The sequence below is a fragment of the Heterocephalus glaber genome, unplaced genomic scaffold (genome assembly GCF_053883595.1).
Source record: "Heterocephalus glaber isolate CG9 unplaced genomic scaffold, H.glaber_assembly_v1.0 deba00001553, whole genome shotgun sequence".
NCBI classification, from domain to species: Eukaryota; Metazoa; Chordata; class Mammalia; order Rodentia; family Bathyergidae; genus Heterocephalus; species Heterocephalus glaber.
This window is the reverse complement of record NW_028258344.1, coordinates 27,730,490-27,754,669: the sequence shown is the minus strand read 5'-3', so window position 1 is coordinate 27,754,669 and position 24,180 is coordinate 27,730,490. Positions and strand designations below refer to the sequence as shown.

General features: G+C 35.0%; 1 pseudogene; it reads right to left on the bottom strand.

Moving 5' to 3' along the window:
• LOC101715417 (tudor domain-containing protein 3 pseudogene) overlaps positions 1-24,180 on the bottom strand; it is a 50,025-nt pseudogene that overhangs the window by 1,474 nt on the left and 24,371 nt on the right.

Here is a 24,180-nt window from a genome sequence, read left to right as displayed (position 1 = left end):
TTTCATATATCTATTAGCCATTTGTATGTCATTTGAGAAATGTCTATTGAAGTTTTTTGGATATTTTTTAATTAGGCTATTTGCCTTTTTGATACTGAGTTGTTTGAGTTTAGTATGTATTCTGAATATTAATTCCTTATCAATTGTATAGTTTGAAAGTGTTTTATCCCACTTTATAATTTGTCCCTTCCTTCTATTTATTATTTCCTGTAGAAGTCTTTTAAGTTTGATGTAATCACATTTGTTTACTTTTATTTTTGTTGCATGTAGTTTGGTGTCATATTCAAAAAAGTCATTGCTTAGACCAATTTCTATTTTTAAATTGGAAATTTAAATGACTAATATAAATAGAGCAATTGCTCAAGCATGACTCTAAGCACTTCAGTAAAACATTTAAGCTACAAGTTAGATACTATTATTACAATATAATTTTACAGAAAAGAAACAGAAACATGGAAGGTTTAACTCTGTTTTCCTAGGACACTTAGCTAACAGCAACAATGGAAACTTGACTCTGAACTCCAATATTTAACAGCTGCTATGCTACATCCTCTTCAATGGGTGATATAAATGAAGAGGTGAATTGGATTATCAACTTTGTGGAATGCTCAGCATATGGTAAACACTCAACAAATGCTGTCCACTATTAATGTTTTATGGTTGCTGTTGCAGTTGTCTTTTTAAATCTGTCATCCTCAGGCTTCCAGGTTCATGTCACTTTTTTTCTCCACTAATTGAAGAAATCTTTGGGCTGAGGATGTAGCTCAGTGGCAGAGTGCTCTCCTAGCCTATGAAAGGAGCTGGAATTGATCCTGAGCTCAACCACTATGACAGCAACAAAAAAGTTTTTATTCTATCTGCTGTAAACTGACTGCAGTGCACCTGTGTCTCAGCCACTTGGGAGGCTGAGGTGGGAGAATCGTTTTAATTGCAGAAGTTTGAGCTCAGTTTGGAAGACATAGTAAGATCTGTCTGAAAAGCCAAAACCAAAACAATCTCTCCCTCAGGCAATATTAGCACATAAATATGGAATTTCATTTTTGGGGAATTCTGAGGTGTGTGTGTGTTTGTGTTTTGTGAAGTACTGTGGATTGAACCCAGGGCCTCAAATATGCTAGACAAGTGCTCCACCACTAAGCTACACTTCCAGTTCTTTCCATTTTTTATTTTGAGAGAGGGCTTCACTAAGTTGTACAGGCTGTCCTTGAACTTGTGATCCCCTGTCTCTGTCCCTCCCATGCTACTAGTAATTGGGATTACTGGTATGTACCACCTCATCTAGCCAAATTTAGAGTTTATTGATATTTCAATTTATTTATCTTAAAAGAAACTCAACAAAGATTATCAAACTTCTACAAATGGACATTGAGTATAGTGGAGGATTCTCTAGTCCCAATCATTTTTTTAAAAATTAATTCAATCAACAGCTATCTAGTGAATGCTTCTTAAATACTAGGCATTAATGTATGAACTTTTCTGGAAGTGTTTGCTTTGAAAATTTGAGAAGAATTAACGAGTGTAGGGGTTCAAGTTCCAAAGAAGCTGAAGTCTATCATTAAAGTTTAATTTTTTAACAAAATTGGAATGAACTACACAGAAGACTCAAAACCTCTTCTATCAGCCCCTGTCATCTTTCTCTAAGTGATTTATCGAGAGATCTGTTACTATTTCCTGGAGGCAAAGTAGATGTGAATGACCCAAAGTTTTTAATGTTTTTCATTTTTTTGTTTTAGCTAATTGCTTTAGATACTTATACAACTACATCCTTTTTATAGTTAATATTTTAAGATTCTTATAAAAAAGTGGCTTTCCCTTAAGAACTCAAAATCTGTAAAAGTGAAATGTTGAACTTATAAATGGTAGAATCAAGAATACTGATGTTGTAAAAATGTTAAAAATTAAATAATTAATCATAAAGTTAATTATACCTTGCCTATAATACACCTCAAATTTTCTCATAGTGCTGTTCATCTCAAGATCAATTTTTGTCACATTTATCAATGGAGACTGGAGATGTAGGAGAGCTGTTGAATAAATGTAATAGGATTTCAGTGGTTTATTTTCAAATTCTAGCTCTGCTTTTTAGTTACTATGTAATTTTGCAAAGTCTACTCAGCCTCTCTAGATTTTACTTACCAAATCTGGGAAATGTGTTGATATGCTGATGTACTTTAAAAATTAATTGTAGCAGGGTATGGTGGCACATGCCTTTAACACTAGGTAATTTGCAGACTAAAGCAAGAGGACCATAAGTTCAACAGCAGCCTGAGCAACTTAGTAAGACCTTGTCTCAAAAAATACCCCACGGGTTGGGGATTTAACTCAGTGGTTCCACTGCCTGCCTCGCAAGCGCAAGGTCCCGAGTTCGATCTCTGGTACCCCCCCAAAAAAATGTAAATAAAAAATACCCCACAATAACCCAAGACTGCAAATGTACTCAGCTGTAGAGCAGCAACTGTGAAGCTCTGGGTCTGATACCAAGTACAGAAAAGAAGAACATGGAGGAGGAGGAGGAGGAGGAGGAGGAGGAGGAGGAGGAGGAGGAGGCGGAAGAGATTTATTAACAAAGTAATGAATATAAATAAATTACTAAATGCTAGCTGTTTTGAGATAATTCATGGTGCAATAAATCTTAAGTTTAATAAAATTTATCTGAAATTCTCTAAGCCCACATATGGTCTCACCTAAAATAAGTCCTTACCTGGTCTGCAGTCTATTTGCTCTGTGACCTCATTTCATTGGATCCTCTTTGATTTCTCTGTTTAGGCCAAATAAGCTCAGGACTTTTTCTATTCCAGGAACAAGAGATGTACACTTCTGCTCCAAAGCCCATGCATTTGATGTTGCCACTGTTGAAACACATTTGACTGATTTAATGCAAAGCTTGCTCCTCACTTCCTCGGGCCTTTACTCAAGTATCATGTTCTCTTTAGTACTTTCACTAATTATACTTTTTAAAGTGGATTTTGATCTCCCAACACTTCCCAAACCTCTTTCAGACTGTGACTTCCTCCATAACCCTTATCATCAGTAAACGTATAAAGGCCGATTAAAACACAGTATGTGTTTAAATAAAAAAAAAAATTACAGTAAAAGACAAATTACCATCAAGTTCTCTCAAAATACTCTTTCCTCACTTCAAACACACTTATTCCATCATTCTTGCCACTTTATGGAGTAGTTCTGGAAATCCTCTTCCATGAGTGTCTTTGTGGGGTATGATAAAAAATACTGCAAATGTTACTGTGGAGTAGCATGCAGTGGAAAATGCAGACCTGTAAAAAAAATTACAGTGTTCATTCACTGGAAATGGCATTGTGCAACTTTTGAGTCTTTGTTTAAGTCAAAATGACCACAAAAGGTAAACATTTTAAATTGTTTCAGGACATTGAGGCAGCCAGAACGATGTAATTAATGACATTCCCAAAAGAGGATTTCCAGAATTGCTTCAGAAAATGGTAAGAGTGTTGGGATAGGTATGTTCAAAGTAAGGGCAAGAATTTCAAGAGGGACTAATAGCACTGTGTCTTTTACTATAATAATATGTTTTTTAAAAAAATTTAGCATTCAGTACATTTTTATATCACACCTATGTTTACTTGTTTACTGTTTTATATTGTTCATTGGTTGCCTGCCTTGTTAGGTTATGAGTACCTCGAGGGCAGGAGTAGATTCCTGATTTGCTTAAAGTTGTGAGCTACTTCCAAGAAGAGTCTAGTATACCAAAAATACTTAGCATTTGATGATACAAATTGTAAAAGCAAAAACTATTCACAATTTTTAATGTGGATAAAACCTGTACAGTTGCTCAGAGCATGTAGCAAGGCAATGAGATGAGGAAGACCAGTATAAATAGAATCAATGGAGAGAAATCATTTAGGAAGAACATAAAATTATCATATATTATCCTTGATTATCTTATTTATTACTTATTTTACATAAACAGTAACTATTATTTAGGCAGTAAACTACATATTATTATTTTAGCTTGTTTGTTAAATCATACTTACTATGTAATACTTTATACTTTCTGTCAGTCAGAAACATTCTATAATATACAATTATAATAAATTAGTAGGGATACCTAAAACCTAAGGGATGGCTCAGACTAAAAAACCCTGCATGAAAATTCCTATACACTTATAGGTGTGTTTGTCAGTTTTCTGTTGTTGATAAAATACTGGAGAAAAATAACTTAAAAGGAAGATTTATTTTGAGTCATAGTTTCTTTTTTTTGGTACTGGGGATCAAACTTGGGTCCTTGCAATTTTGCAGCAGGTGGCCAAACCACTAAGCCAAATCCCCAGCCCCTTGAGTCACAGTTTCATTCCATAGTCACTTGGCTCCATGGATTGTGGTGGGACAAAGCTGCTCACCTCTTGCTATCATGACAGTCCAGAAGAGGTGGAGACAGAGAGAGAGAGACAGAGAGAGAGAGAGACAGAAAAAGATGTAAAAAATGTTTATGTCTCAAGGAAAATTATGGCCTTTAAAAAAAATAAATGGTAGGATAGAGGAAAAAAATGACACTATGCTTTTTTTATTTTCACTTAGTTTCATTTCCTTACTTACATCTTAGGAACTGGATGTATCAAATGAAATACTTTTATTGGTCATAGACAGTTTCATTGCTATTAGACTTTACATTTTATCAAGTGACTTATGTTTTCTGTGGCATTTCCAAAATCTTACATTTTATAAAATGCATTAAATACTATACTCTTATTCAATTAGAAGTAATTGTATCTGGTTCAATTATTGAGACCACATTCTAAACTATTTATGGTTTTTCTTTATTATTGTTGTAAATTTTTTTTTTTTAGCCTCATCTCTTTTTTTTTTTTTTTTTTTTTTGTACCAGGGATTGAACTCGGGTCCTTGGGCTTGTGCAGCAGGCAGTGAAACCACTCAGCTAAATCCCTGGCCCTATTACTGTAAATTTAAGTTTTTGTCTAACTAAATTAGTGATAAGCCAAGAAGAAATATTTATGAAGAGTTTATATCATTAAGTCATTGGAGTTTAACAAATTATTTACAATGTTAACTCTTTTCATTCTTTCATGCTAATATACAGCCTTAACAATTTGTTATCATATTATGCATTAATCAGCTTTATGGAGTGCCCACAAAATTACTTATTTCTAATCTAAAATGCATTAAATTCTTCTATCATATGAATAATCCGACTCTTTTACCCTTGTTTGTTAAGGCAAGATTTATATCTAACTTATTCTTCTATGACAGAGTATTTGGCAGTTTTAAATTCATGGTATATACTCAGTAACCATTTTTAGCTAAATAATAATTATACAACCAAAATTTCTCTGTTTGCTTTTTTTGTTTTTTGTGGGGTTTTTTTGGTACAGGGATCAAACTCAGGACCTTGCACTTGTGAGGCAGGCGGCAGCACCACTGAGCTAAATCCCTGGCCCATTGTTTGCTATTTTGAAAGTTAACTGTAGTATTAAAACACATAAAATGAGAAAAATTCTTATCTTAAAGAAGCTTACAGCTTGGTACTATTTTCAAATGTTTTAAACTTTTTATTTTCCTTGAGACATTCTCAAATATTCTTCTCTTTTCATTTCCATGTATTCTGTTCAACTCAGTACAGACCATCAGCATGTAAGTAGACTAGAAACAGGGCAGTGGGACAAATGGGCACAAGGTCCATGTGTCCCTTTAATGATTCCTTTCATGTGGAATTGGGCTGGAGTGACACATTTGTTTCCCTTGGGAAGTCCTCTAGACCTATTTTGTTGGTATCTATACATTTTAGCACTGTTTTTCTCTAAAGTGGGTCTTAATTGAGATAATAAATTGCACGGTCACCTTTCCATGATTTCTGATTACTAACATCTTCGGGTGTCACCTGAGTCTTCAAATTTTCATCTCATGATCACCTAAGAATGCAAAATACATTTAGAAAGCTGAACCTCCTGTGAGAAATTCTAATAAACATATGTAAATATAAAAACAATGCATGTAATCCTAGCACTCAGGAGGCTGAAGCAGGAGGATTGCTGTGAGTTCAAAGTCAGCTTGGGGTGCATAGTATAGTGAGTTCAAGGCCAGGATGAACTATATAGTGAGACCCTGTGTTACAAAATTTAAAAAAGTGATGCAAACTCCATTTCTTAATTCATTCATAGCAGTACCTGAGATCTAACTCATGTATTGTTAAGGAAAATTCAGAAGACCTAGTTCAAACACACCAGATGCTCCAAGTCACCCCCACCAGCAGTAATACTATTATTCCCCCCCCATTAAGTTTATTGGTACATTTTAGGTATAAAATACAGTTACATTCATCATTGGGATCTTGTACCATTGGATGAGTATCTTGGTTCTTTTTTTTTTTCCCCTCCCCCTGCCCTCCCTTCTCCCCCTCCACTCTTCCTTATTTACAAATACTTTGTTTCCATTTTTTTCCTTTTCTCATATTTTTTCTTTTCCCTCTTTTCTTCTCCCCTACCCCTCCCACTTCCCCTGCTTCTTTAGACATTTTCTTCCTGTTACACAATATCAATTATGCATTTTTAAAATTACAATATCAAGATCTAGGAGACATTACCACAGATTTTACAGAATTTAAAAGGATATAGAAAGCATATTTCAAAAATCTGTTTTAAAATAAATCTGACAACTTCTAAGAAGTACCTTGGAAGACAAATTAATGAAACTCTGGAGGAAATATAAAATTTGAATAGCACCTATTAAAGAAAGTATATTCCTAGCTTGAAAACCTACCTATATGACAACAGCAGACTCTATTATCTTCATAATGAAGGACACAGTGACACATTAGCTATTAAAATAATTGCATATATATTCATTAGTTAGAGAAATTGAAAAACATCTAAACTATCATTGAAAACTTTGCTTCTTTTAGTGAAAGTTAGTTGTGCCAGTTATGGTTTGGGTCATTCCCCTCAAAGCCTCATACAGTCATAGTTGGGGCTTTTTCCAGAGATGGCTGAATCTAGAGCATGTGATACTGGGATTAAGGGTGTGTGATAACTAAATTAGTGATTAGGTAGTGTTTTTTCCTTCAGTACACTGGTAATATGTTAGAAAAGAAAGCAAAATTACTGAATTACTGATTTACTAAATTACTAAATCACTAAATTACTGATTTGTTTGGCACCACCATAATCCTGGTAGCCTGGATACAATGTAAGGAACAGAAAGAGGCTGCTCTTCTCTCTTGTTGCTTTTGCTACTGTGTGGGCACCATGAACTGTTTCTCCTCTATGATGCCCTCTGCCATGTACCACTCTGCCTTGCAGCCAGCTGATTATAGACTGACATCTCTACAAACTGGGAGCTAAATAAATCATTTCCCCTTTAACTTTAGGTGTCAAGTATTTTGTCTTGGCAATGAGAAAAAAGTAACTAAGACAGCGCCCAAGCTGCCTTTCCTTAATTTGTGAAACATTCTCCTTGTGTAAACATCTGGGCAGGTATACAAGTTTTCTACATTATAATCACGTTTTTAAAATAACTTATCTTTTTTATCTGGTATGATTTTGATTTGTGCATAATATAAATGACTTTGTTTATGGTAGTTTTATACTAAAAACTTTACTTTGTCCAAACCAACCAGAATAACAAATAGGATTCAACCATCCTCATTTTGGCAGAAAAGAAACCATAAACTGTAAGATCTGACTACTTTGTTTCAATTTTCTATATTCAATTTTCATGGGGACATGAGTCATTAAGGATTTGATCTATTTTTCAAATGTGCTCCTTAATGGATAAGGTATAAGTTTTAAATTCAAATTGATCTGGGCTTGAATCCCAAGTCAGTTAATTACTAGCTTTATGAGTTGGGCAAGTTATTTGATTTTTTCATCTTTGTTTGCCTTGTTTGTAAAATGGTCCCTTTCAGAAGGTTTCAGGATTATGTGAGATGATGCATTTAATGTGTCCAGCACAGGGCCTGTCACATAATAAGGGCTTGTCATTTTCGTTTTCTTTTCTAACATATTACCAGTGTATTGAAGGAAAAAACAGTACCTATTATTCTTTGTCACATCTCTTTCTTCTTCTATGGCAGCTCCTAAAAAGTGATGCAAACATTGTACTCAATAAGAATATGCTACCTTCATTTAACAAATTTCAGAACATTACTATATATTTAATTGTACTCTCTTTTTAATTTTTAAATTTTGAGACAGGGTCTTCCTATGTTCCTCAGTTTGGCCTCAAAATTGTGACTTTTCTTGCTCAGCCTCCCCAATAGCTGTGATTACAGGAGCTTGCCACTATGGTTAGTTAATTCTCTTCTTATTTTTCATATTATCATCTTCCAACATCTGAGAGTTCTGACGATTGGAGGGATCTAATGAAGCTCTAACATTTGTTTGTTTGTTTGAGCTGAAAGCCATTAATCTGTATTCAACTCCATGTAACAATTTTCCCCAAAGAAAGACACTGGTGGTAGTATTAAAACAAAGAGAAGCAGCTGGTAGGGAGAAAAGTTAAGTTCAGAAACAGGAAATTTGACACAAAAAACAGTCCAAGCCTTTTTGTGGACTATTTTCCATTAACTTCTTTATATTTGCATAGTAGAAGAATATGATGGCACCTCGAAGTGAATAATTAGTCATGCTATTGATTTTTTTAAAAAAAGCTTTGGAAATGCTATTACATTTTTCTAATTTATGACTAGGCTTAAAAAAAACTTTCGGTTTTCTGTGCTTCAGTTTCTTCTTTTGTCAAAGATCCACCATTCTGACTATAGTTTCCTTAAACAATTGCTTTGATATACATTTAAGGAAAATTCTAATTTCTTTGACTAAACAGAAGACTAAATGAACAAAAATGATCACTTAAAAAGCAGAACAATTATCAGGAAATGTATAATATTAAAAAAGAGTGGTAACTTCTCTTGAACTCAGTGTGTAACCCAGGCTGACCTGGAACTCATGGGGATCCTTCTGGCTCAGCTCCCAAGTGCTGGGATTACAGGTGTGTACCACCATGCCTGGCTAAAATGCAATATTTTATATTTGTGAAGGGAAATAATTAATATTGAGTAATCAGTGTCAATAGAAAAATATCCCAAACCCCTGCTTGAGTTGCAAATAGTTTCACAATGTTAATTTAAATAAAATGTATAATTATAACAGATAAAAGTACACTAATCAAAAAATTTTCAGATTTCCTTTCCCTCTGTATTATCTGGCTTAACTAATGAATGGAAAATTGGGTTTTACTTTGAAACTTTAAATTCAGTTTTGTTAAGCATTAGACATGAAAAAGTCAAATGGGTAAGATGGTCAAGTAAAAAAGCAAAGCATGGTAAAAACTCACAAATATCTTTGGTTTGGCAGATAGTAGATTATTAGTGCTCTTGGAGAGAGCAAAAATACTGAAGAGTAGAATGGAGTCCAGATTCCTAAGGGTTGAGAAAAAATATAGATGACAAAAATCAATAAAAGAATACCAATTGTTACTGTTGAAAGCATGGGCCTAAACAGAAGAAGAAAATTAATGTAGATTAGAATGCAGGATAAAGAGGGGTCTCCTCATCCTCTGTCATCATCACCTCTTTTTTCTTCTTCCTCTGACTGGAAAGATTAGTTTGAGAAAATTTACATGCTAAAAGAGTGGTGTTAGTGTATCTACAGATTAAAAGGGAAGGAGAAAAGGGGCAATTTTTGTGATTGAGATTGTCATAGGAAACTAGATAAAATGGGATTTAGAAGTGCTAAGTATTACACAACATGAAAGATACTGTTTGAAGAACCCTAGTGAGCAAGACAGACTCCATATTGCTGCTTGACCCACCTGCCTGCCCTTTAGATGAACTCAGAAGGAGGAAGCTTAGAAACCTCCCCCGCTTAAAAGGTCCCTTTAGAAATAACAGTTAATCAACTATTGTTTTACAAATGTTCTAACAGCAGGATGTTCTGCTTCTGTACCTTTTGCTTGCTCTACTAGTTCTGTCCCATAGTGGGGCCTAGAAACTGTTGGCCTCAAAGGTGTATAAAACATGTTTGTCTTCCCCCAGTCGATGCTGGAGTCTGATACTCAGCTCGGGTCCCGGCCGGTAATAAACTCCTGTGTGGATTTAATATCAGTCTCTGGTTGGTTCTTTCTCACTGGGTGCAACACTGTTTACTGAAATAAGAAGAAAAGAAGTTTAAAAATGGATATTAACTCATCCTTCCACTCACTTATTTATTGAATCAATGTGTTGAAACATTATAAACACAGCTACCTTGCTATGCATTTGTTTACTGAGATAAAGCCAAGTCATTTTCTGATAGGACTCCAAATACAGATAAGTATGGGAAGAGACAGATGCTGTGATCCAGATAGGCACTTGACTACCTGCATATGTGTCTTTTCTTAATAATTCTTACCAAGTTATACATTTAGACTCACTTAGTTAATCATTTGATTAATATTATTCCCCATTACATTCACTCACCAGATGGTACCACTCCACAAGGGAAGACCCCATACATTTTCCTAACAAATGCATTACTAGTGTAGAGGGCACAAGCCTGCACATAGTAAATACCTGAACATATATTTTGGATAAATTGTAGCACCTAATGTAGGTAACGTACACAATACTTTGGAATTAGGTAATGCTTTCTAGGAGAAATCAATTGAAAATGATAAAGGATAAATGCAAATTAGCAGAGGCAATAAAATTATGGTTTATTTATTTGAGAGGGATCTATAGATACAAAGGTAGAAAGAGGTAATTGAACGAATTAGGTTATTGTAAGTAGGCCAATATATTTGTTTGGGTTTTTTTTTTTTTTTTGGTACTGGGAATCGAACTCAGGACCTTGTGCTTGCGAGGCAGGCGGCAGAACCACTAAGCTAAATCCCCAGCCCTAGGCCAATATATTTGAAGAAATATTTGGGGATGGGCAATGAGATAAGGCTGGAGAAGACAGAAGTCAGATACTTGCGTATGTTGAGAGGACATGTAGAACTTATATTGATGATTTGTTGGTGAATTACTGCAGCATTTTAAAAAGAGAAATCATAATGCTGATTTTTACTTTCAAAAGATCATTTGAAAGTCTGGTGAAATATAGTTTGGGGGGTTGAGAGGGAGACAAAACAACTAGAAAAGTTGCTTTAAAATATAAGAAAGAATATCTATAGATGAGAGAAAGAATCCAAATGGCTCAAATTGGGCATCCCAGGTCCTCAGAAGGCTGAGTCAGGAGTATCTCAAATTCCAGGCCAGCCTGGTCAATTGAGCAAGACTCTTTCTCAAAATAAAAAGTAAAATAAAATAAAATAAAATAATGCAAAGGCCCGAGAATGCGTTTGAGTGGCAGAACATCCAACTCCTATGTTCAGGGTTCTGGATTCAAGTCTCGGTACTGCCCCAAACAAAGAAACAAAGACTCAAATTGGGAGAGGTGCCTAAAATCAGGTAAAATTAGAGTTATGAGTTATTTATTTATTTATTCATGCAAACATATATTTTGCATGTTATAAATTTCTGTAGGCTCTGTGGATACAAAAGTAGTGTTTTCTTTCTCAAAACATTCTAGAAAATGAAAAAGGACAATCTCCTTCCTCAGAGAGCTGATAGTTATTAATAAAAATTAGCATGTTCCAGAGCACAAAACAAAACAGACTTGACAAAAAATGTACATAAAATCACAGCTTTGATAATATTTTTAAATAAAATTCATTAGTTTAGAAAAGAAGGAAAGATACTCATTTCTTTGTAGATCAGAGAGGTATTCAGATGAGATCATGACTAAGTGCCATTCTGACATGACCAAATGCTTTTCTTGTATGTTTAATATTAACATTTGAAATAGGAATACAAAATTTTACGAATTTTCAATGTATTGACTTACAACTAATTACTCAATTGATCAATTAGTCAAAATAACACGTGTATTATGGAATGTCTTATATTACAAAACATTGTGCTGGATACGAAAAGAATCCAGAAACTGTGCATATAATGAAGTATATAAAACAAATACGTTAAGCACATGAGTCTATTTTCTTAGTTGTCATTTTTTAAAAAATCTATTTGTGAGAAACTTAATCTATAAGTTAAATATTTTATCCTCATTTAGTGTATAAAGATACTAAAGTTCAGAATATTGATGATACAAAGTTAACTTTCAGTATTAGAAAATTAATTTTTTCCATTGTGCAACATATTAGTAATAGTAAGTGATTTTTCACTCTTCTTTCTTTTCTGTTTTTAGACAGTGTTTTGCTATGTAGTTTAGGCCAGTCTTATACTCAATATGTAGTCCAGGCTGGCCTTGAACTTGTGGTACTCCACCTGCCTCAGCCTCTTGAGTGCTGGGATTATAGGCTTATGCCACCACGTCTGGCTCCAGAAATGGCATTTTGAAAGACAAGCAGTATACTTAATTGCAGAAAACTTCAAAAATTAAAATGCACAGAAATTTCAAAAATCGAAATGCACAGAACTTATTTTTTCACAAAACTAAACTTAAAAGATACTAAAAACAAGAAAAATTAAATAATAAATAGTAAAGTAAGCATCAGTATGAGAGTTCAGAAAATGTTGATTATAATAAAATTATTTATAGCAAAACTCATGCTATAGAGTGAAAGTGAAACAAAATTTGATTAGAGAAGACATTCTAATGAATTATAATGCAGTTAATGTATGAAGTTATAGAAAGAACATTAAGGTAAAGGCAACAAAAGTAAAATAGATAAAAATAATAATAGAGCAAAATAATAAAAAATGTAAAATGATGCAAGAGAGAGGATCAAGAGAACTAAGTTGGTTTAAATATTAATACAGTTAACATTTTGCATGACTGAAAAATATATAAAATTTATTACAAAGACACAGCAGAGATTTTAAGAGCAAATATTATCAAATTAAGAGCAAATATGAAAACTTTGATGGTAACATGTTTTAAAATGTAAATGAAATAGATGCTTTTTTGAAAAAATATAATTTGCCAAAATCAATTAGGAAACAAGTGTATCAACCAGAAGCATACACTATCTTATTCAAAATTTGTGGCACAATTTTTTTGTTTTGAAATTAAGAGTTTTTCACTTAATTAGCTGGAAGATAAGAGAAGTAAAACTACTGAAGACATAGGTGTAGTCAAAGACTTTGTGAATGGAACCCCAATTGCACTTTCTTAATATCAAGAATCAACAAATAGGATCATATCAAATAAAAAAGCTTCTGCACAGCAAAGGAAACAATCAATAAAGTGAAGAGACAACCTACAGAACGGGAAAACTTTTTTTCCCAGCTATTCCACAGATAGAGAACTGAAAAAATTAGACTCCCCCAAATAAAAGACCCAGTCAAAAAATGGGCAACTGAAATGAACGAACACTTTTCAGAAAAAGAAAAACAAATTTCCAATTAATACGTGAAAAAATGTTTAATGTTTCTGACCATTAGTGACATGCAAATTAAAACAACATTGAGATTCCGTATTCCAGAAAGCATGGCTATAATCAAGAAATCAGGTGACAATAAATGCTGGCAAGGCTGCTGGGGAAAAGGAAACTTTCTGCATTGTTGCTGGGAACATAAAGTGCTGCAACTGTTATGGAAGTCAGTGTGGAGATTCCTCAAAAAACTAAAACAAATTCCATTTGACCCAGTTGTTCCCCAGAGGTGTCAAAAACATCATACTACAGTGGCACATGCATATCCATGTTTATAGCAGCACAACTCACAATAGCATTTACAGAAAAAAGTAAAAGGATAATAATCTCAATAAAAGCATAAAATAACCATTCATTAATTAAAAGAAAAAATTCTTAGCAACATAAGGATGTAACAGGAACTTAGAGGCTGCTTTTACTAAAAGGAGCTGACTCTTCAATTGGGCATACAGATGCTCAATGGTTAACTAGAAGAAAGGTAATGATTAGCATCTATGCCTTTGGTTTGTATTTGTCTCCTTTATTACTTTAAACTTTGGGTCAGATTCCTACTCAACTCTGCACATAGACATGTTAATGATGTAAGGAGGGTCTATTTAAAAACTGGTAATAGAAGTTTTGTTAGCCCTAAATTTACCTAACCTATCTTGTCCTGTTTCAAGACTGAGAAAGTAAGAGTAGTAAGAGTAGCTAAGCCATTTTCAAGATTTTCAGGGGGATTCAAATACCAGTTTTTATAATGTTCTGTTTTAGACTCAGAGAAGCTGTGTCTAGAAGTCTCCAGCCCTGAACCTGCAGTCACCTTGGATACTAGAAACAGTAGCACTTGACAGGCTGATCATTCTGTGACTCAAGATGGGTATCTTTACCCTCTACTCTGACTTTTCCTCTATTTAAAACTAGAGTTCAAATCAATATCCCTGAAGATAGAATTAAGGATGCCTGTTCCCTCTTACTCTCCCATTGTAGCTATGTGATTAAACCCTTTTCCTACTTGGGCATTAATTTTTCCATTTACTTTTTAGGGGAAAATGGTCAGATCTGATTTGTTGCAACCCTCAGAGTCAAACCTAGGACTCCAGTAACAGGGATAGAAGAGAACTTCTTTAACATGATAAAGCTGGGAAACAATTTAATAGTAAACTATTGAAAATTCTGGTCTTTTAAATAAAGAATAAGACAAGCATACCACTGTGATGATTTCTATGCAATATTGTTCTAAGGAGATTAGCCACAACAGGGGAAAAGGAAAAGACACATGGCTTTGGAAATGGAAACAAAGTTATCAGCATGCACAGATGGGTTATTTTCAGAAGCCTGGAAAGAATCTTTAAACACAATGCATTAGAATGGTTGCTAGATATGGGATGAATTCTATGAAATTTAGATAAACTAGAAAATTAACTTTTATTTTAAAATGTTATTTATGAACACAACAAAAAATTTACACTAGTAAAAATAAATCTTACAAGATACCTAAAAGTTTTTTTTTTCTTCAAAAAATCATAACCCTTCTTAAAAGATGTTAAAGACCTATCTATGTAACTTGCATCATATGCCAGTATAGAAAGATCTAGGGATGGAAAGGGCAACTTTTCCAGGAAAATTTAATTAAAATTTCTGCTAATCATCTTCATCAAGCACAATAGTTATGAACAATAAAACAACAGGTCAGATGAGATAATTTTGAAGAACAAGTTGTAGCACTTCACCTAACAGATATCAAGATTTGCTGGAAATCGCTAGAAAGGAAGGCAGTATGAGATTATCACAGGGAATAAAATATTAACAACAAAACCCTAGCCATAACTAATAACTTAATATATGAGAAAAATGGGAGATGAAAAATATGTCTTCAATAACTGGAAGTAAAAAACTAGTCACATCATCAATCAAGAAGCAAAATGAGAGCAAGAAAGAGACTAGGAAAAAGGACAGGAATGGAATTAAAGGCAATGGAAGAGGTGAAGTGAGGAGGAAAGAAGGGAAAGCAGAAATTGGTGCTTAATTTTCTGCTTATTATGAAAATAAATTCCAAATAAATTAAGTACTTAAAATGTGAAAATGAAACTTAAAAGTTTTAGGGGAAAAAAGGAAAAAAAATAATTTGGGAATTAAAATAAGATTTCTTAAATAAGACATTAAAACTGAAAACATTAAAATTAAATTTGACAAGTTATATTTAAGAACTTACGTGTATAAAGATGCCATATAGAAAAAGGATCAGAAAGCCATAGGTTGAACAAAAACTGTTTGCAACAAATATATATTACTTGAAATTTCCTGTGACAGTGCTTTGTAAAAAATTAATCCTACTAGCAAACTACTGCAATAATTTTTACAGTCCCTAATATCAAGCATTTATTTCTCACTCATGTGTCTGTGGGCTGACCATGTGATAGGGGAAGCCGAGCTGTGCTGCACTACCGGTGGCATTCATGTCAGCTCCTCATCCTACGACAAGTAGTTCCCAGCACATGGAAGGATTATAGCAGAAGATTGGTAACAAATTCCCTATGATGAGTGTTATCACTCATTAATTAATTAATTAACGGTCAACTTGAGTGGGATCGCCCAGCTGAACTGAGTCAGCCCAGTTCTGCCTGTGGAAGGCCCACCTGAGGGTTGTTGCTGGAATAGCATAAAAGGGAATGCGAGGGGAAGAATGGATGCTGCTGATTTCCCAGGACTCGCTTTGTTGCGGCTGGTTTTCCTGATATGAAGCTGTTCCTGTTGTCGGAAGAACTTGGCCCCTCGCTGTCATAGGGGAGGGGGGTGGCTGCTGTTCTCTTGGGGGAGCTCTGGTCATGGCCTTTGTCTTGAGCATGGCATCCTGGCTCCAGTGCAGATCTCTCAGCCTTCTGGCACAGCTCCTTCACTCTGCCCCATTACCAGCGTTTGGGCCTTTGGGAGAAGATCCTTGATATGGACTTGTATGAGACATTGCCTGGTCACTAGGCCTCCGGCTGGACTTGTGAGGACATTGCTGTGGGATCCAGGCCCTCAGCTGGATTCTTTTGGTCTCTAGGGCGCAGACAGATCTCTCTCACTCTTCTGGATTTGACTTTTTGAGTAAATATTATAAAATAATCCTATAAAGTTGTGTTCTGTTTATATTTATTTCCTTGCAAATCCTGACTACAACAGGTGTTATAAAAGAGAGTAAGACTTTTTAAAACAATATTTCCATTTACCATAAACACAGTTGAACAAGTCCTAATTCTAGAATACTTAAACAATGGTAGTGAACAAATAAGGAAGAAAGCAGAAGATAGAAATAGAAAATTGAGAGACAAGGAAACAAGTTTTTCTCAATGGTAATGAGAAAAATGCAAGTGAAAACTATAAGAAACTATAACTTTTAAACATACCATATCTATAAAAATGTAAGTTTGACAAAACTGCATATAAATGAGAATGAAAAACACATTTGTAGGGTGTGCTTGAAATGGTACCATTTTCTTTCCTGTTTGTTTTTGAGACAGGGTCTCACTATGTGGTGCAGCCTGGCCTTGAACTCACTATGTGGCCTAGGCTGGCCTTGAACTCACGATCTTCCTGCTTCAGCTTCCTGAGTGTTGGAATTAAGAAATGGTACGATCTTTTTGAAAGTTAATTTGGCATAGCTAAAAGAACTAAACGTGTTCTGTCCCCATGACCTTTTTTTTTTTTCGTACCGGGGATCGAACTCGGGTCCTGGAGCTTGCAGGGCAGGCAGCAAAACCACTGAGCGAAATCCCTGGCCCCTCCATGACCTTTTTATATTTACCCATTGAGATTCCTGGACATCCACAGCTGAAGACACATACAAGAATGTTGATAGCTATGTATTTTTTTTAACAACAAAACCTGGATACACTCCAAATATTTTTTGATAAGAGAATAGATTACAATGGCAATATATTTATTAAACGAGTGACCAGATGGCAGTGATAAGTAAATAAAACATGGACAACTCTAACACACAATTTAAAGCAAACAAGATAAAAGTTGCAGAAGAATATATATGTATATATATATAATATATAGTGTGATTTATTTAATATAAATTAGCATCTTATACATGTACATTTAAGTAAAGTTTTGTTCTTGCATATGTGGTAAAATTTTATTTGAAGATAGCTATTACCTTTAGTAGGCTACAGGCAATGTCATATAGGAAGAATAAGGGGATTCAGATATAGTTAGTGCTCTATTTATCAAGCTGGGTTTGTAAACATACACGGATATTATCACTTTTTGAACTACACTTATACTTTATATGTACCAGATTAATTGTTTCAAAACAAAAAAGTTCAACTAAGTGTGTTATTTTACTCAGCATATCTGAGGATTCTGTTTATACAGGATTCTAGTGAACTGACACCATATTTTGTCATAGTTAACCAGTCAAATGATCAAATGGTCTTATAAAAATGTCATAATTGGAGAAGGAAAGATGTTAGGTGGATACACAGACATGAAGTGAAAGGAAAGCCACCCTTGCAGTAAAGGCCCTAAGAGTATAAGGAAATAGAAGCCCTTACTTTGATAATTTTATTACCACATATAGTCTTGATGAGGAGGAAATTTGATTTGTCAGCTATTGAAGCAGATAGGTCTCTTCGTGGTAAACTCAAAATAAATAAGCCTGCTGAAATCAATTTCAAAAGACTAATGTAAAAATGCCTCCTTTTACCCCCTTATACCAAGTCTTGAAATAGTTCATACAATTCATTCATTCACTTCTCCGTTTATCAAATAGTTGTTAAATCCCAGCTATGTGTCAGACACTCTTTTGGTGCTGGTAAGATAATAGTACTTCTTAAAAAATAAAGTCCTTACCCTTGATGTTGATATTCTAGTAGGGCTAGGAAGACAGTAGAAAAAATAAATGTCATATATTAAATGTTGCTAAGGGTTATGAAAAATAAATCAGATAAAGAGTAAGAAAGTGTTGAGAGGAGAGTACTTCTTAGAGAGATCAGTCAGGCAATGCTTCTCTCAGCTGGAAACTGAAGTGAGCAAATGAGTCAAGTGCAAAGGATCCAAAAGAACTATTTTTAACCATTTCAAGGAAAAGCAGGAAAAAAATGTTAATCCAGAGAGAGAAATAGAAAATGAGGTCAGAGGTGAATGGTAAGAGGGGATGTGTGCAGACACGGTAGGCCTTGAAGGTTCTATGAGAATTTTGGACCTTTTTTCTAAGTGAGAAGGAAACTTACAGCTGGTAGTTTTTTGTGTTTTTTTTGTACCAGGGATCAAACTTGGGTCCTTGTGCTTTCCAGACAGGCAGCATACCCACTGAGCTAAATCCCCGGCCCATGTAGTTTTTAAATTTATTTACTTTTTAATCGTGGTTGAATAGTGCTAAATACATTCACATTGTTGTGCAACCAATTTCCAGAACTTTCTCATCTTGCAAATTGAAAATCTATATCCCTTAAATAACAACTCTCCATTTTCCTCTTCCCCACCCCTAGCAACCATCATTCTTTCATTCATTCTTTTCTTTTTAAAAATAGAACTGGCAAATGGTAGAGTCAACTTCATCACAATATAATAGCATATGTTAGAATTTCCTCTTTTTTAAAGGTTGAATGGTATTTGTACGTATCATATTATATTTATGCACTTTTTTGTAGATGAGCATTTGGAAATACATTTTCCACCTCCTGTTTGTTGCTGCTATGAATTTGGGTTTACAATATATGTAAGATCCTGCTTTAAATTTTTTTTCCAGTACTGGGGATCAAACTCAGGACCTTGTGCTTGTAAGGCAGGCGCAGCACCACTGAGCTAAATCCCCAGGGCCCCTGCTTTAAATTCTTTAGATATATCCAGAAATGGAATTGCTGGGTATGATCTTGTTACCAAGGTTTTGGGGCACTTGTGCTCCTTTTAGGAATTCTAGTTTCTTGTTATCCTGAAAAAGAATTGGACAGGAAATGCACAAAAGAAAGTAAGGTCTTACATTTATTAAAAGTAGGAAAAGGAGCTCTCAGTGGTTATGAGCCAATTAAAGGTAGGAAAAAAGTATGTTCTGGGGAGAAGGTCCATGGCCACTGTCTTTTATGTCCTTCCTCCTATTTTGACATCAGATCTAGGCCATCTTATCAAAACCTTGCTTGACCTTGTGCCATAAGAATTGAGGATCACATTCTCTGGTTGGTACCAGGTGCAGGGCCAGGACACTGTTCTGTGTGTGTGTCCTGGATCTCCGTGGTTGACAGGTCATACTCAACTTGCCCAGCCACTTTGCCAGGCCCTGTTTCAGTCCGACACATTTTAAAAGAATCATTCTAACTGCTGTCTGTTAAGAAGACAAGGTAAAAGGAGAGAGAAAGTGAAAGCAGGGAGATTGGCGTGAGGGTTACTAAGAAAATATGAGTGTTGGTGTTGTCTTGGGCTAAGATTATTAGGTGCTGATAAGCTGGCCAGATTTTGGCAGAACTCACTGGATGTGTTTCTAGTTAGAAGTGGGGTCTGAGAGAAAGAGATGAGTTCCCCATGACTCTAGGGTGTCCCGGCCCGCGGGTAAGTCAACGGAGACCCTAGAGGGGGAGCGAGGATGAGAGGGGACAGGGGACACGAGAGATGGAGACAAGACAGGTTTCTGATCAAGTCTCGTTTATTGCGGAAGCTGCTACAACATATATACCGTAGGACGAGAGGGGAGGAGCAAGAGGAGTGTACTGGGGCTACTTCCTTGTTGCCGGGTAGATCTGCAACAAGCCCGGGCATGTCCGTAATAGGCACTCAAGAATTCCAGCGGGGGGGGGCAAGGCCCCCCACACTAGGGGTTTTTCTTGAACTATTTAGGAGGCAGGAAAAAGGGGAGGTTCACTTAAGGAGTTGGGAGTGATCAAGAATATGGTTTGACATGGACATGGATATATCAAGTACTCGAATGTTTATTTTTCTGTAACTTAAGGGAAAGTTAAGGTCTAAAAATATTAATCTGGGAATTGCTTTCAATGCATAGGTGGTATTTTAAGCCACAGAACTGGAGGAAATTCCCTAGTGAATGAATGTAGACTGAGAAGAGATATTCAAAGACTGAGCCCTGAGGGGCTCTCTGACAGAGTTGAGAACAGAATAATCTGGCACAGGGATGTGAAAAGAAAGGGCAGGGAAGGAGGAGAGAAGCAAGGCTAGTATGGTATCTTGAAAGTCAATGGTGAAACTATTTCGTCAAAGAGGTAACGATCAAATGTTTTAAAAGCTGCTGACATCAAAGATAGTCAACCAAAGAAATAAAAATGATTTTCAAGTATCTGAAGGTAATTTAATTTGCTTAATTAAAATAAAGAGAAATTTAAACTAGATTTAGTTATCACTTTTTATCTGTTAGGCTGGAAGGTATGCAAAATTCTGACACTCCTTGATAGGAAAGCTGTGGGAAAATAATACTCTCATATACTGGTGGGAATAATAAATGGAATAAACTCTATGGAGAAATATTATGCAATAATTAGAAAATTTATGTTATGTATAATAGTATAATTATTATATGTTAATAATTCTTAGCGGTAGTAGTTATCTATGTTATAATAATATAATGTTATTCTTTACCCAATCACATTTAAGCACTATACAATAATACTTTAGGGAAAAAATACAGAAAGCATGTGATAACTGGCTACTTTTTAATGCCACAGAAACAAGACAAAATGAATGAGCCACTGCTACCACTACAAATAAAAAGCCCAAGTCACTCTATTTAAGAAAGAGCTAAAAAACCTGAGAACCAAATAAAATACGTAGATTTTGTTCAGATTTTCTTTAAGATAAATCCACTATGCAAAAACATTTTTGAAGACAATAGGGTAAATTTGGCTATAGACTAGTTATTAGTTTTTTTATTGTTAATTTTGTTCCTGTTCATTCTGTTAATTGTGACAATGTGGTAATATTTTTTGGGTTGGGTTATGGCAGGAAAGTGATTATTTTTTAGGAATATATATTGACATAGGTAGTGATAAAATGTTGGGATATTGAGGATTTGGTTTAAAATATGTCAGTCCCATGTCTTTTGAATATTTAAACAAAGGAAAAATGGAAAGTGTGATAAAAATTTGATAATGGGTGGCATATGAGTGATAAGTAAGGGACATGATCTAAACATGTAAGAGCTTAATACAATGTCCTTCAGATACACCCATCTTGTCCCATAAGGCAGGATTTCCATCTTTTAGAGAATGAGTAATATTTCATTATATATACTATAGTTTCTTTACTCACTTATTCATAAACATTTGGGTTTTTTCTATATCTTGGCTACTGTAAATAATGTGACAGTGAATATGGAGTGCAGCTATTTTTTCATGATCCTATTTCAATTATTTTGAATATACCCAGAAGTGGGATAGCTGGGTCATATGATAGTTCTATTTTTAATTATCTAAGGAATCTCTTCACACTTTTCCACAGTGGCTGTACTATTTTACATTCTCGCCAACAGAGTACAAATCACAGGAGGACAAATACCGCATGACTCCACTTACATAAGGTGCCTAAAATAGTCTGCTCAGATGTAGAGAGTAAAAAGGTTGTTGCTAGTAGCTGGAGGAGAGAGGAAATGAGAAGTAGCTCTGTAATAGACACAATGTATCAGTTGCACTAGATGAATACATTATAGAGATCTGCTATACAATATTGGGCCTATAGTTGAAAATATTGTGCACTTAAAAATTAATTTAAGTGGGTAGATCTCAAGTTAAGTGTTTCTACTACAGTAAAATTAAGAATGTGGAAGGGACAAAGTTTCATTCAATTGTTATCTCTAGTTTTGTACATATTTAAAAAATAATTTTTAAAGTTGCTGATATAAAGTAATAAGAATATAGCTTGACTGTTGGCATTGACATTGTAGTAGTTACCTTTAAAGAGCCATTTCAGTGGCTAGACTGTGATAAAATACTGGTTTGAGGAATGGGGATGTACCTTAGTGGTAAAGTGTTTGCCTAGCATATGCAAGGACCTGGGTTCGATCCCTAGCACTGATACACACACACACATACAAATATACAAACAAACATACATACATACATACATACATACATACATACTGGTTTGAGTAGATTCAAAAGAAATTAGGACAAGAGGAGTTGTCAAGGGAAACCACAGAGAAATCTTTGGAAGAATAAGGTGGACAGAAACTGGTGAATGTTATGAAGGGATATGTGAAATCAAATTATTGTTTTTATGCTTTTCAACTGAGTTGTTTTGGTATGTACTGATGGAAACAACTCATTATCTCTGCACAAGAAAACACATTTAGATTTTTGTTTTTTCAGTGCTAAGGATCAAACCCAGGGCTTCATGCATACTAGGCAAGCATTCTACCACTGAATTATAACCCCTGCCTAGAAATTCATTTGTAAAAATAGGAAATTAATTTGAAAAAATATGTTAAATTCATTTGAAAAATATCAATGGGATGAAATAAATTTTAAAAAGATGAACTTTTGTACTTAGTTTTTATAGGGAGGTTTTATCAATGGAACATGCCTTAGATTAAATGCTCTCATTTCTAGACAGATGGATATGTCAGTATCACTAATGCTAGTTTGGCTGTAGTTTCCCGTAGGCTGCCATCTCCTTTCTGTTTAACATGTCCTCCCTCTCTCCTTTCTTTCTTCTTTTCTTTTTCCTTTCTTTCTTCTTGTGTGTCGCTCTGTCTTTTTTGGGATTGAACTCAGGGCTTTTGCACTGAACTACATTCCAGTCCTTGTCTAAGTTTTATTTTTATTTTGAGACAACGTCTCATTAAGTTGCTGTATTAGTCACTTTCCCTCAGTGACACAAAATACCTGATAGCTACAGTGTAAAGGAGGAGAGGTTTATTTGGCTCATGGTTTGCAAGAGAGTCAGTTCACAGTTGTTTGGCTCCAAGGCAGAAACAGTAAGGTAGAAAGGCATAGCAGAGAAAAGCTTCTCAACACACGGTGGCCAGGAAGCACAATGGAAAGGGGAGAATCGGGGTGACAAGAAAACACCCTTCCAGGTTATGTCCCCAGTGCTACTTCTAACCACGCCCTGCCTTCTAGCAGCATATTCTGCCATGAACTCATTAGTGGATAAATCATTGATGAATGCAGTGCTTCCTATGATCCCATCTCCTTCCAAAAGCCCCACTTCTGAACAGATGAAAAATTTAAGGGTCATTTTAGATCTAAACAGTTAACATTTGCTGACTTGTCCAGACGGGGCTCAAACTCATGATCCTTCTGCCTCAAACTTCCAGAGTGCTGAGAGCACAGCCTTGCACTACCACACCTGCCTAATATACTCTTTTGGTACATATGTGCCCTGGCCTTGGAAGTGCTGTTTCACAAGAAATCTTTGCATCACTCTTTTCTGTACCATTATTAGGTTAAGCTCCAAGTTTACTCTCAAAAATCATTTTAGTTTCTTGAAAAATGATGACAGTTATTTTATCCTCTGCACATTGGCAACATGTAAAATTTGGGAAGAGATTTGATGGATTTTTTGTTTTCTTTTTATTTTATTTTATTGGTACATTTTAGGCATACAATATAATGACATTCATCACTGAAAATTTGCACCTTTATATAATCTCTCTTGGTTCTTATTTTTTCCCTATTTCCCTGTCCTCCCTTCAATCCCTCCATCCCTCCCTATTTACAAAGACTTTGTTTCCATTTTTTCATTTTCTCATATTAATCCCATTCCTTTCTCTCCTTTCTCCCTACCCCTCCCACTTCCCCTACCCCTTTGCAACTTTTCTTCCTATTTCACATTTTCTATTATACCTTTTAGTCCTTCTTCACA